This window comes from Pongo pygmaeus, chromosome X (assembly GCF_028885625.2).
Source record: "Pongo pygmaeus isolate AG05252 chromosome X, NHGRI_mPonPyg2-v2.0_pri, whole genome shotgun sequence".
Taxonomy (NCBI): Eukaryota; Metazoa; Chordata; class Mammalia; order Primates; family Hominidae; genus Pongo; species Pongo pygmaeus.
In genome coordinates this window covers 3,990,928-4,003,484 of record NC_072396.2, presented here as the reverse complement: position 1 = coordinate 4,003,484, position 12,557 = coordinate 3,990,928, and the positions used below count along the sequence as shown (strand labels likewise).

Below are 12,557 nucleotides of genomic sequence, written 5' to 3'. Positions count from 1 at the left end.
CGCACTGGCTGAAAAACAATTCATAACGAATCAGGAATTGTGCGGAGGCCGTTTTAAAATGAGTGCCTTGGAAAAATGAAAAAAAAAAAATCTACAAGAGGCAAAGTTTAAAAAATGATGTCATTCCAGTAAGTGGGGAATGAAGAAAGGTAATTTGGTCTACAGAGTTCAGAGTTCTTGTTATTTTACACTCCCCAACAGATCCAACTCAGCAAAAGCAATGCAAGAACAACTTGACGACCATCTGACCCCTATGAAACTCAATGAAAATGACATACCAAGTCTTCTTGCCAAAGATGTCCAACCCAAATCAAAACATGAGGAAGCAATCTGACAAATATGGATCATGGGACGTTAAAGACAGCTGGCATTCGGGCATGGTGGCTCACACCTGTAATCCCAACACTTTGGGAGGCCAAGGCAAGAGGATCACTTGAGCTCAGGAGTTTGAGACCAGCCTGGGTAACATGGTGAAACCCCGTCTCCACAAAAAATACAAAAATTAGCTGGGTGTGGTGGTGTGCACCTGTGGTCCCAGCTACTCGGGAGGGTGAGGTGGGAGGATCGCTTGAGCCTGGAAGGCTGCGGTTGCAGTGAGCCAAGATGGCACCACTACACTCCAGCCCAGGTGACAGAGAGAGACCCTGACTCAATTAATTCATTAATTAATTAAAAGACAACTGAGACGGACTTTTCCCAAAAAGGTCACTTCCATACAATAAAAACTAAAGGCAGGCATATTATTTTAGATTTTTCTTTTAAATACAGTCATAGCCAAATGCAGTGCATGACGCGTAACTGGATTTCAGACGTTTTTAAGGCTGTGAAAGGACATCTTGTGCTGACGCAGAAAGCCCTGGCAGCCACCCAGTGGACACAGGTGTCCAGATAGGTGTGGCAGTCACTTGTTGCTCCAGAGAGTGCTCAAGTTGGAGGGGCATGGTGCAGGTTTGTGAGCCCCTGCCTTGGTGACAGCATTTGGGCAAGGCTGAGACCCAAGCTGTCGGGTTAAGGCCAGGTAGGGGGCGCTGGGCACACCAGCTGTGCCCCTGGTGACAGGTACAGGCAGCATGCCCAGACATCCTCGGGCTAAGACGTCAAGCACCAGGGTCCTCACAACTATCATTTCATTTTATGTTATTATTTGTATATATTGATGGAGTACAACTGTAATTTTGTTACACGGCTTTTAATGTAGCCATCACCCGAATAATGTACATTGCACCCCTTAAGTAATGTTTCATCGTCCACTCCTCTTCCACTCCCCAACCTTCCAAGTTTCCATTGTCTGTCATTGTACACTCCACGCTCATTGACTATGGTTTTGATGCAGAAGTCCCTGGAAGAGCTTAACACAGTTTCCTCTATTGAACCCTGGCATCCTTTTGCTAGTGACGCCATTTTAAAAAAGAAAAGAAAAGATTCCAGCAACAATTTATAAAAGGGAAAAGACAGTTTAGAAAGTCTTAGGCTAATATTTGGACACTATCAGACTGATCATTTGTGCCTCAATTTTTTTCACTTGGAAAGACATTTTAATGCTATATAGTTTAGAGAATTAAATTGAATCCATTGAAACTTTGTATTTATAGATTAGTTCATATTACTAAGGATTTTGTGCTTTTCACATTACTAAGGATTTTGAATTTTAGCACTATTCAAAGGGTAATTTTCAGGATGAAATCATATATGTAATGTGCTGAACTAAGTGCCTACCACACTGTAAGTATACACTACATTTTGCTTACTTTTCTTCCAGTAGAGTATCTAGACTTGTGACAATTTAATGAAGAGCGAGACGGGGGAAGAGATGTCCCTGAATCTGCACTCATGTGAGCAAAGCCCCTCATGGCAATCCTCCAAGGTTGTAAACTTTTACATTTGAAAGGTGCACCCCGACACCAGCCCTAATCTAATCCCACAGGACTTCCCAGCTACTTAAGCAATTACATCAGTTGCAGTGAAATTAAGTTTACACACTGACACTGAAAGGAAAGATAACAACAAAAATTGAAACTCAACTTCAACATTGACAACTGGGCATGATTCATAGGCTGCAAAACTGAAGGGACATGAATTATCTCCAGCTTTTCTCAGCACTGAAGAGAAGAGCATGAAAAGGGCTATAAATCAAACTTTAATTTAGAAATTTCCTGGGATTTCACTTTCATTTATGATCATCTTATTCCCAAAGGACTTCTAAGTCACTGTCGTCAGTAAAAGAAACAGATACGCACCTCACTTCAGTACAAATCATGGCTGATGTGTCTCAATTCCCTAGCTCACTTCCCAAAAATATGTCCGCGCCTGTCGTTTATGTTTTTTTAAATGTGATCCCAAATAAATTTTACATTTCAGGATATGTTCCAATCCAATGAAAATCAATTCTAAATTATATCATGGGCTGGGCACGGTGGCTCACGCCTATAATCTCAGCACTTTGGAAGGCCGAGGTGGGAGGATCGTTTGAGACCAGGAGTTTGAGACCAACCTGGGTAACGCAGTCAGGCCCCATCCGTACAATTTTTTTTTAGTTAAAAAATGAAATAAGATAAGTTACATCATGCCGTGCTCTTAGTAGATAAAACATTTTAATTTGGTAAGGAAAGGGATTTAGCACAGCAGTTCTTTATAAAAATTATTTTCCCTTTACCCAAGAACCAAGCCTCTCCATTGCTGTAATTTCATCTTTTTTTGTTTGTTCATTCGAGACAGGGTCTCGCTCTGTTGCCCAGGCTGGAGTGCAGTGGCACAGTCATAGCTCACTGCAGCCTCAAACTCCTGGGCTCAAGCGATCCTCCCATCTCAGCTTCCCAAACCACTGGGATGACAGGCACGAGCTCCTGCGTCCGACCTCATCTCTTAAACCTGTTAGACGGTGCCACTGTGTTTTCAATGCACTGTGTATTCAGTGTGCCCTCCACCCCTATAGGACTCAGGACAAAACGTTACCTCCTGGATTCTCTTTGCCTCCTCACGATTTATGGCAATGCACCCCATCCAGGAGGCTCTGACACAGTAAGGACCCACACACTAGCAGTCATATGCATGCTTTTTCTTCTCCCTTATTTAAAAAAAATTCGAGATTCTGCCAACACTTTTCTATGTAGTACTTGAACCATCTTGCAAAGGGTAACTTGTCCATTTAACAATTATTTCTCGCTCTGTCCAAATCAATAAGGCTTAGAGACACAAAGACATGCCATTTAAAAATTACACATAAAAAAACCTACAGAATCTCTAACGCAGGGGTCAACAAATCCACCTGCAAGCCAAATAAGGCTTTATAAATAAAGACTAATTAGCACTTAGCCATGCTTATGTGTTTATATATTGTCTATGGCTGCAGACAACTGAGTTAAATAGTTAAGACAGTGACCCTATCTGCCACAAAACCTAAGAGATTTGCTACTGGCCCTTTACAGAAAGTCCACTAATCCCGGCTCTAACAGAAATGAAGTGCACGTAGCATGTGTAACTTTAAAGCTCTCAGTAGCCATATTAAATCAGTAAAAAAAAACAGGGGAAGATAATTTTAATGATACATGTTAGCCCAATATATGCAAAATAGGATCATTTCAACACATAAGGCATATTCAGTTATTAATGAGAAATGTTCTATTTTTTCCATAAAAAGGCTTGGAAGTCTGGTGTGTTTTACACTGATCGGATGACATTTCGATTCAGACTAGCCTCAGTTCAAGTGCTCCCTAGCCACTGGTGACTAGCAGCCACCACACTGGTCCCTGCATATCTGAAGAGCATGCCAAGTGAGAAGAGAAAAAGACGAAAAAGAATGCAGTTTCCACTTACGGCTGCAGCTTCGGACAAGTCCAATTACACAGTGATGGTGAGAACGTAGGCTTTCTGCTCATCTAAGTAGATCCCAAGTAATATTTGGGACATACATACACTGAAACATCATTTGTTGCATTGAATGAGATTCACACACAACCCAGTGTCCTGTATTTTATCTGGCTCCCAAGCCTCTGTCCCTGAATCCTCCTGCTTATCAGTAAAAACTCAAGTGAGGGGTAGCAAGCAGAGGCCAAGCCTGCTGAGATGCCTTCCCTACCGTAAGCTCTGCCAAAGATGCCGCCAGAAGTCTTTGCTTTGCTCGTGCAGGCATTTAATTCTTTCTGAAAATTGCTCACAGGAGCACACCCACTGGCCTTGTAAATCAATCAAGAATACATTCAGCTGGGTGCAGTGGCTCACACCTGTAATCCCAGCACTTTGGGAGGGTGAGGCGGGCAGATCACTTGAGTCCAGGAGTTTGAGGCCAGCCTAGACAACATGGCAAAACCCTGTCTCTACTAAAAATACAAAAATTAGCCAGGCGTGGTGGTGCACACCTGTAATCCCAGCTACTCGGGAGGCTGAGGCAGGAGAATCACTTGAATCCGGGAGGTGGAGGTTGCAGTGAGCGGAGATCGTGCCACTGCACTCCCGCACTCTGCCTTAAAAAAAAAAAAAAGAAAAGAAAAAAGAAATAAAGAAAGAAAAGAAAAAAAAGGAGGATACATTCATCCAGCCCAAGGGCTGCTGGGTGTCACGCAGAAGCCCCTGCCTGTACCCTCTGAAGATGGGTCATTAATGCCATCACCAACAAATGAGTCTGCTAGTCGAAACACAGAAGCCATCTCCCTCTTAAGCAGGTTTGCTTAAAGGAAAAAAAAAAAAAGTTTTGTCTCACCCAGACCCTGGGAACACTTTACAAAGAAAATAAAGGACTGACAGAATCAGGAGTCTACAATAAGAGTTGACTATACGGCCAGGTGCAGTGACTCACACTTATAATCCCAGCACTTTGGTAGGCCAAGGTGTGTGGATCACCCGAGGTCAGGAGTTCAAAAGCAGCCTGGCCAACATGATGAAACCCCATTACTACTAAAAATACAAAAGTTAGCTCGGTGTGGTGGCACACACCTGTAATCTCGGCTACTCAGGACGCTGAAGCTGGAGGATTGCTTGAGCCAGGGAGTTGGAGGCTGCAGTGAGCTATCATCACACTACTGCACTCCAGCCTAAACAACAGAGATTCTGTCTCAAAAAATAAAAATTAAAAAAAAGAGTGACTACAAATAATTTTTCTTATTGCTGTGGAAAAAAATAATCATCACCAATGTCTCCTTTTTGCCTCGAGAGACTATAGGCCAGCCCTTTTAGAATCAGTCAAAATAAAGAGCTTGGGAATAGACAATGAGATGTCCGAAGAGTAATTTTAGAACGTGAGAGCTGTCTGAGAACTCACATACAAATCCAAGTTGTAAAAAGCAGAGCTTGTGTGTTCTGTTTCCCATATCCGAGAAATCGGTGACATAGCTTAATATTTCTCCAACACAGAGCTTTCCAAATGTGGTTTCTTCCTAAGGCGACTGTAACAGAGTTGAAAGCACAGGGTAAAAATTGGATGGTGTGGAACAGAGGACTGTCAGGTGAGAGAGCAGTTGGGGTCTGTGGTTGGGGGACTCTTTGCAGATGAGTGAATCGGTGGGCAATTGTGGCATAATCAAAGTTGTCTACATGATTCGAATAAGTAAGAATAGACCCCTAAAATGAAGGAGAAGATCTAGTGACAGCCACAATTATGCACTTTTACTCATCTTGAAAAACCATTTGGGAGAAAATTTCTCACAGAAAGAACAGAGAAGCTTTATGTCATGCTTTTGCAAGTTAATTTCCATGCGGAGTCAAATTTCTCACCATCAATCCATTAGTTAATGATTGTTCAAAAGACGTTTCCGTGCAGAATGAGGGTTATCTTTCAGTTGGAACAAATTTTTTTAAAACTCTGTGCACATTAGTGAGGTCAAATGAACATTACAACCCAGGAGAAGACTAAAATAATTCCACTCCCAAACCAGAATGTTTTCTTTTCAGTGTTTCCCTTATCATTTCACCGTATAGTCTCAGCTACAAGTGAGGCATTGGGAGAGCTTGTCAAGTGTCCAGAATTCTGGGGATATGCGTTCAGTTCCCACGGGCTCTGCATTTGTGGTGGTACCATCTTTTCCTCTTATTTTGCTGACAGCCTGCCCACCTCGTCTTGAGATACGTTTATCCTACAAACCAGAATGCTCACTTCAAAATAGAAAGCATAAAATGCTCTGCAGAAACAACAGCCTGCATGGTATCAGCAGGCTTCTAAAGGAGTTGTTTCCTTCTCCCTGTACCAGGAGAACATAGCCCATCAAATTCTCAAATTTCTTATTGGGCAGAAAGATTTCTTTTCAGCCGGGCATAGTGGCTCATGCCTGTAATCTCAGCACTTTGGGAGGCCAAGATGGGAGGATCACCTGAGCCCAGGAGGTTGAGGGTGCAGTGAGCCGTGATCGTGCCACTGCGCTCCAGCCTGGGCAACAGAGTGAGATGCTGTCTCAAAAGAAAAAAACAAAAAAGCAGACACTTGGCAGTCTATTTTTTTAAAACCTATGACAGAAAGAAATCTTTTGGTTTTTCGTTTGAGACAGAGTCTCGCTCTGTTGCCCGGGCTGGAGTGTAGTGGCACGATCACGGCTAACTGCAGCCTCCGCCTCCCAGGTTCAAGTGATTCTGCTGCCGCAGCCTCCCAAGTAGCTGGGATTACAGGTGCACGCCACCACACCTGGCTAATTTTTTTATGTTTAGTAGAGGCGGGGTTTCTCCAAGTTAGCCAGGCTGGCCCCAAACTCCTGGACTCAAGTGATCCGCCTTCCTCGGCCTCCCAAAGTGCTGGGATTACAAGGGTGAGTCACTGAGTCAGGCCAACAGTCTGCATTTTTGACCTCACTTGAAGTTATCTTGTCCTATGTCCAATCTAGAATTCCTTAATAAGAGGAAATAAAATCATAATGAATGCACTTAATGCCACTGATCTGTGCACTTAAAAATGGTTACAATAGCAAACTTTGTGTGAGGTATATTTTACCACAATAAAAAATAAACTAAAAGTGAAATAAAACCAAATAACCATAAAAGGCCACCCCCAACACCAGGTTTATGGAAAGTCTTATTCTTGTGTTCCCAGCACCCAACGGATGCCAAAGTCTGCTTTTCCCCCATGAGCCGGAGTTCTGGAAATTGATCTCCCCACTAAGCAGCACACTGTTTGGTCATCCTGGCCATTCAGTCCTGTCTGGGAACGCGGCCATAATTTAAATACGCTGTTAAAATGCAGAGCTATCTATTCACAGCATGGTCTAGTTATTTAGCCATAAGGTGCAGACAAACAGAATTCTGTTTAAATACTTCCGCAATATCCAGTTACATTTCCAAATTCCATGACCACAGCTCATGTTTCCCCTTCGTTACTGACCATCATAAGCAATTTCTGTGCAATGGGAAATGGTGGCTATTTTCATAAGCAATCACATTCTTTAATGAGTTTTTTTTTTTTTTTTGTCTACTTGCAGGTAATTTATGAGTAGGTGTATTTTGACTTTTTTTTTTTTTTTTAGATTAAGCCTTCCTAATATAATCCCACTCTCCAATCTGCTGTGCTGGTTGACTTTGGGGATGGTTGTCAGCTCTGTGACTTGGTTTTGTGGCCTCTTGACGGTCTACACAGGGCATTCATGGACTTGGAGGAAGATGGGAGAGTCCAGAGGCAAGGAGGACACTGCAGGACTGGGACTGAATAACAAAGAAAACGCCAGAGAGACTCCAGGAGAGCAAGATCGGTTCACATGGAAGAACGACGTACACGGCAGGCACATGGGGCCAGGAGGCCATGCAGCTGCGGCTGCGGAAGGTCAGTTCAGGAAGGGCCTATATTCCTGGCTGAGGAGTTTAGATTATACCCTGCAGGGAAATGGGAGACCACGGAAGGGTTTTCAGCAAGAGGGTATACGGTGAGCTGAATAGCAACTACCAAAACATACATCTAAGTTTGAACTCCCAGAACCTCAGAATGTGACCTTATTTAGAATTAGGGTTTCTGCAGGTCTAATTACAAGAATCTCGAGGTGCGAGCACACTGGATTTAGGGTGGTCCCCAAATCAAATGACTGGTGTCCTTAGAAGAGAAAGGAGAGGGAGATTAGAGACAGCGACAAAAGCACCATGTGAAGACAGAGGCAGAGACTGGAGTGACAGTGAGTCTGCAAACCAAGGAGCGCCAAGGATTGCTGGCTCCCCCCACCCCTGGAAGCTAAATGAGCTGCATGGGATGGAGTCTCCCCCAGAAGCTTCCAGAAGGGACCAGCCCTGCCGACAACTTGATCTCAGGCCTGTGGCCTCCAGAGCTGTGAGGAAAGCATTTCTGCTGTTGTAAGCCACCCCCAGTTCATGGTAATTTGCTACAGCCGCCCCAGGAAATGAACACAGATTCACATCGTCAGATGTGTATTTCAGAAGCATTACTGTGGCTTCTGTAGAGGAATACAGCTTGAACCAAAAGAGGCAAGCATTAAAGGGAGACCAATCAGGAAAACTAACGCAATAATTCAGATGAGAACTGAAAACATCCGGTTCCACACAAGGACAACGAAGATGAGGTTTAAGGCAAAGGATATGCACAGACATCGTCAGATTGTCTCACGTGGGGAAGGGAGAGCACAAAGACAAGGATAGGGGGTACTAGAGGGGGTGCAGGGCACAAGTGTGGGTGACCTGGAAAAAACAGGACAACTGGGCCCTGGAACCGCAGGCATGAAGGGCATGGATGTAGATAAGGTTCCTTGCTGCTAAGTTAAGAAATGAAAGGACTTCCTGCCCAATGACCTCCTTAAAGAGGCAAAGCCATCTGCTGAGAATGTGCAGGGAAGGGGCTGGGGGAAGCACTGATCATTTAACAAAGGATGGAAGACAGGGCTAAAGAGGGATGCATAGAATCGCTTGCTCTCAGGAGGGCCCAGCTGGGGTTGAAGATCACAATGCTGTAGTAACACAGATTTGCTCAGTTGTGCAATTTTTCCTTCGCAGCCATCAACTGCTTCGATGTGGACCAAGGAAGGCAGATGGCGGGGCTGATTCAAGACTGGGCTTCTGCACAGAGTGATGCACATTTCAGTTTGTTTCCAATATGAGCTCTGTTGCACTGATCGACTTCAATAAATTCTCTACAGTAAACATCCAGTACACAAGGTACTCCCTAATGGATACATTGCGTACTGTCATACGTGGGATGCTATGATAGCATTGAGAATGAATGAGCTACAGTGACAGCAGATAGGAACATTGCACATACAACGTTGGTGACAGATGCAAGACCCCAGAAGATACATGCTGTATGATTCCATTAATACAAAATTACTTCTTGTTGAGGATGCGCACATAGAGGACATTATCAAAAAAAAAAAAAAAAAGCAAAGAGATGATTTCCCCAAAAGCCCAAACAGTGGTAGCTTCCAATGGTGAGAGACTTCTAGTGCAATGGTAATCGCACGAGGCCCCTGAGCAAATGGCAATGTTCTGCCTCTTCACTTGGGAAATCACTGGTTCAATAACATGTATATGTCTCTGGAATGCTCTTTAACACTTATAGGTCATAAGTCACAATAAAAAATGAAAGGGAAGGAGGAAAATGCTCTGTGGCTCCAACAGCATCAAATTTTATATAAATATATATATATATATATATATTTTTTTTTTGAGACGGAGTTTCGCTCTTGTTGCCCAGGCTGGCATGTAATGGTGCGATCTCAGCTCACCGCAACCTCCTTCCCGGGTTCAAGCCATTCTCCTGCCTCAGCCTCCTGCATAGCTGGGATTACAGGCATGTGCCACCACACCCGGCTAATTTTGTATTTTTAATAGAGACGGGGTTTCTCCATGTTGGTCAGGCTGGTCTCAAACTCCCGACCTCAGGTGATCACCCGCCTCGGCCTTCCAAAGTGCTGGGATTACAGGTGCGAGCCTTCGTGCCTGGCCTATAATTTTAATACTCAACAAAATAGAGGTTAGTATTTCAATAAGCCAAGAACATTTTTCAGTGATAAGCATTTGAAACTAAAGTCAAATGGGGCTACAAGAAAGAAAGAGAAAGAAAGAAAGAAAGAAAGAGAAAGAAAGAAAAAAGAATAGAAGAGAAGAGAAAAGAAAAAAGAAAAGAAAAGAAACACATTGGTTCACATAACTGCAAATGTCATGTGTGGCCTTCAGGCTTGGCTAGATCCAGGTATTCCCATGCTATCCAGAGAGGTGTCACCCCTTAGCTCCATATTCCTCAGTACCATTTTCGGTCTCAAGGAGTGATAAGAATGATGGGTTTTTTTTCATCACCGGGTTTACTGGTACCTGTTTAGCAACCCTAGCAAAAAGAACAAACAAACAAACAAAAACAAAAACAAACCTTTGTCAAGAATTCTAATAGAAGCCCAGATCTGGCTGTCTCTGGGTCAGGATTTGGGTTAAGAAGTCACCGTGGACAAGAAATATGAGATGCCGTTTGGCCAGACCTGGGCCCCAAGCGCAGGAGCTCTGTATCTCAGGGATTGAGAATAACAGCCTGTGTTCCCCAGAGAAAACTTGAGTTGTTTTAACCGAAAGATAGAGGCCGAACACGTAGTCAGACAAAAACTACCCACGTCCACTACACATATTTTCACCTTCCTTTGGTGCTATGACCAAGCAGCAATTTCCGTTCCTTTCTCACTCGTATATTTCAAACACCTTCCTTCTCTTCTAACCCCCCCTGACTTAAGAAGCTAAGGCAAACAAAATAAAATACACACAAAAGAAGCAAGAGTTTAGAAGCAGGAAACAAAAGGCACGAAAGAATGAGTGAATGATTCCATTTCCCCTGCCTCTGGCCTCTAGTGAATCACCTACTGGAAGCTGGTGCAAAAAGTCTGCATTCACTCAGGTACAGAATTCCTAGGAATCCTCATAGAGATTCCTGCTTGCGCAGTTCCGTAGAAGAGAAGACTTGGCGCCTCCAGGGACGCTCGGCTGTTCCTTAAACACAGATGAGCACCATCCTGGCTAACACGGTGAAACTCCGTCCCTACTAAAAAAATACAAAAAATTAGCCGGGCGTGGTGGCGGGCGCCTGCAGTCCCAGCTACTCGGGAGACTGAGGCAGGAGAATGGCGTGAACCCGGAAGGCGGAGCTTGCAGTGAACCGAGATCGCGCCACTGCGCTCCAGCCTGGGCGACAGAGCAAGACTCCGTCTCAAAAAAAAAAAAAAAAAAAAAAAGAAAGAGAAAGGTGAGCTTGAATAAAGGGGGAAAGATCGTGAATGGCCCGAAGGACTCCGGAGTGTCCTGGACAAAGTGGGTTTCCCCCAGAGGGAAAGGACAAACTCTGCCTACAGCTGACCAAGCCAGCCGGCTCCCCAGGGCTTTGCCAGGAAAATCACCACCACAAATGTCTCCACCATCATGTCTGTGGTTCCTTGAATCCTTTATGCTTCTGTTGAAACTGCCAAGGCAGGACTTGAAGGCTTCGCTGTGCAAATTCAAAAGCATTCTGAGATCATCAACTCTGGAGTCACCACCATTTGGAACCAAACCTTAAAAGAAGCCACCGAGATGGAAGCTCCAATACACTTTCGCCTCTGGTCATCTCCTTCCTAAGAAAATTCATGATATCAGATCATCCACAACTCTGATATTTCTCCCCACATTTCTGAGTTTTTCAGTGGCCAAGGAGAAGACTCCGTCCGTTTCTTAATAATTACTGATAATCGTTTCACCACAAAAGATACTGCTTTGGATAAACAAGCTTTGTGGTTTCTGTCAAGTACAAACAACGAAGATTAAATTAGCATCCTGAAAACCCACAGGGTGAGCTTGCTCCTCCCCTCCTTTAGTCTGCAGAATTACCTGGGGCTCCCTCCCAGCTGCCAAGCACACAGATGTGAGCAAGACACTGAGACACCACTGCTGCCCTGCGCTATCACTAGGGAATCCTGTGTTCCTAGCAGCTTATCCAGCTGGCTCTCAGGCTACGGTGAAACTGCAATACAGAAGGAATATTCCAAAAGAGAATTAAAAATGCAGCTGTCATATGGGCGACAGGCCCAAGTCTAGCAGTTAACAGCTACCCCGCCCCCACCCCACCCACTTCCCCAGGAGCAGCCCTGCTCTCCAGTCTGCAAACCCAGGGGCTGAGGGGCCGGGGCATCCCGAGGCCTGGGTGCCCAAGGGGTGCAAACTCCTTCCCCACCCTCTCTGCTTCCCTTATCAAGCCTCTTAAGTGTTCTCCCCATCCCATAATGGGGAATAATCCCTAAAATTCAAAGGCTGAAGCTCTAATCCCCACTACCTTTTGGAATGTGACCGTATTTGGAAACAGGATCTCTAAGGAGGTAATTAAATTAAAATGAGGTCATTAGGGTGGGCCCTGGTCCAGTAGGACTGGAGTCCTTACAAGAAGAGGCGATGAGGACACAGGCACACACACAGGGACGACCATGGTAGGACACAGGCCGTCTACAAGCCACCGAGAGGGGCTGCGGGAGAAAGCAGCCCTGTGACACTTGGGTTTCAAACATGTGGCCTCCAGGATGTGAGGGAATCCCCGTCTGCTGCTCTGGCATGGCAGCCCTAGCCGGCTCATACGGGCCCATCCCCCACTCGCCATCTCAGTGTGGAGACCCTACAGGAACTCAAGGCCCGGGAAGGCCTTTTGG

General features: G+C 44.7%; 1 protein-coding gene across 3 annotated transcripts in view; it reads left to right on the top strand.

The window, feature by feature from the left end:
• Nucleotides 1-9,398, top strand: part of LOC134737588 (cAMP-dependent protein kinase catalytic subunit PRKX) — a 120,952-nt gene extending 111,554 nt beyond the window's left edge. Inside the window, exons 9-12 of one of the 3 annotated variants that reach the window (XR_010125348.1) lie at nt 202-2,503; nt 3,638-3,850; nt 7,440-7,732; nt 8,905-9,398. The gene's annotated coding sequence lies outside the window, so the exon portion shown is untranslated. The remainder of the gene's footprint in view (nt 1-201; nt 2,504-3,637; nt 3,851-7,439; nt 7,733-8,904) is intronic. The other 2 variants (XR_010125349.1, XR_010125347.1) reach the window with 2 other exon arrangements.
• Nucleotides 9,399-12,557: the final 3,159 nt, after the last annotated feature.